Below are 2,500 nucleotides of genomic sequence, written 5' to 3' on the forward strand. Positions count from 1 at the left end.
AAATTTTATTAGTTATCTGCAATAACGCTGTTTCAGTGGATAACCTATTTCTAAAGCCATGTTGTGTTTTAGATAATAGGTTATTGGCCTCCAGGAAATTCGTTAGTTGATTTGCTACGATTTTCTCCAAAACTTTAGATAATACAGGGAGTATTGTAATAGGGCGGTAATTATTAACGTCGTCTATATCTCCTGATTTGAAAATTGGTGTTACTATTCCATGTTTCCAAAGCGATGGAAAAACACCAGTGACCAGGGAAGTGTTAATTATGACCGCCAGATAATGTGCGGTTGCTGGTAGACTATCCTTAATAAAGCGCAAAGCAATACCGTCTGCTCCTACAGCATTTGTTTCGCGAAGGTGTTTTATTACTAGGATAATAGTCACCACATCAATTGGTTTTGGTCTGAAAATATTAGATGTAGGCATAGCTTGATTTATATTTTGCTGTAATGTAGACGCATTTGTTTGTTCATAAGTTAGTTTACCTATTTTTGAAAAGAAGTCGTTAAAATACTCTGTGCTTTGTGTAGAACTTGTACGATTATCAGTGTGGTGTTTGTTGCTAGGTACGATTGACTTTATAATTTTCCATGTTTTATCCGAATTGTTTTTATATTCTATGAATCTGTTTCTGAAATAATTTGTTTTTGCACTTTGTATTAACTGTTTAACATTTTTCTTTTTTATTTTATAATCTGCCTTAAGGGCGGCGTCATTTCTGTTATTTTTGAGACTATGGTGGGTATTATTTCTGTCTTTAATAGCCCTCTTGATGTCGTCATCTATCCATGGAGCAGGGGGACGTCTGACGACTCTCGTTACAAGAGGTGCCAACGCGTCAATACTGCTTTTAATCACTTCCGTAAGGATAGTTACCTGTTTGTCTACATCATCTGTTGAAAAGATATTTAAGAGCATCGTCTCTTTAGATCTGATGAGCTCGATGAATGATTGAAGATTATAATGCTTAAGGTCACGAAATGTTTTTGTTATCGGTGGTCGCTTTGGTTTCTTTATATTTAATGTGAGTGTAAGAAGTTCATGGTCGGCAATATGACACGGGATGACATCCGTATGATGGATAATGTCTGACCTGTTAGTTATTATTACATCTAATAAGGATGAGGTGTTTTCTGTAATACGTGTAGGTTTATCTATAATTTGTTCTAGTTTGTTTTTCTTTATTATCTTAGCTAATTTAGCATTAGATTTAGTCAAATCATCATTTAAATCACCTAAGATAAAGAATGGTTTATTTTTCAATGACATTTCTCTAAAGATTTGTTCTAAGTATTCAAAAGATTCTAAAGTTGCATGAGGATGCCTATAGACTACGCCAATAATAATGGAAGGAAGCATGTTGCACTGTACGGTAACCCAGACATCTTCTACGGCAGTATTATTAACTGCTGTAGGAGATATCATGGTTGATTTCAGGTTATCCCGTACATACATACATACTCCTCCTCCACGCCCTGCATCGCATCTATAGATATTGAAATTTGGAACAGTTATGAAATTACTAACCATTTCCTGGTGGAGCCATGTTTCACTGATGCACAAAATGTCTATGTTTCTCTCCTCAATTAGCATTTTAATTTCGTCAAAGTGCCCGAGGAGAGATTGTGCGTTAATGTGTTCTATTTTTATGACCTCGTGCGATCTTGTCACAGGCATTGCTGACGGCGATGCCTGGTCAAACGTTCTGGTCGTTCTTGTACTTGTTTTTATTTAAGAACACTTTCACATTTGCGGGGAAAGCGTCTGAGTTTATGAAAATATCTGGCTTTATGTCCTTTCCTCTTACTGACACTGTAAAACTGGTGTAGTAATCATGGGTCATCTTGGTGCGGTGTGCTTTTACACTTGTTATGTTTTCGAATTGTTCACAGAGGTGATTTTCAATGTCCTCTTCATTTGTGTCTGGATGACAGCTGGTAATATAGAGGTACACTGTGTCAGGTCGGTCTGCTCCTTTTAGCGGCTTTGGAGTTTGTTCTTCTCTTGCTTTTCTTTTGTTGTTCCTTGATACGACCTTGACATAACCTTCGTCATCGTCGTCTTGGGTGGATTGTGCTTGTTTCGTTGTTTCGTGATTAACTCTTGTTTTCTCAGCATAATTATTGATTATGACTGAGTGCCCTGCTGGAGGCGGGGGGGCAGGAGGGGGGGCGGAAGCTCCTTCCACCTGCTGCTGAGCTGTTTCCTCCCAGTGGCGGTTGGGATCGAGTTGCTCTTGCTTGTTCTTCTTTTGTTTCTTTTTGGAGCTTCGTTTAGGGGATACCTGTGTAGAAGCTTCATGCCTAATCTTATTCTGCATACCTGTTTTCGGTCTGACGGAGAGAGGGTTCGTTGTTGAATCATGCTTCGGGGAGGCGGGTATGTCTCCTGTAGGGGCGGGGGTCTGCTGGCTGGGAGCGTCGATGGTGGGGCGCGTAGATGGCTCAGCAGAGTTGGGGACCGGCGAGTCAGCAAGGGCACGATGCGGCTGGCTGA

Source organism: Penaeus japonicus, unplaced genomic scaffold (assembly GCF_977035675.1).
Source record: "Penaeus japonicus unplaced genomic scaffold, GWHDUDI00000001_assembly GWHDUDI00000029, whole genome shotgun sequence".
Classification (NCBI taxonomy): domain Eukaryota; kingdom Metazoa; phylum Arthropoda; class Malacostraca; order Decapoda; family Penaeidae; genus Penaeus; species Penaeus japonicus.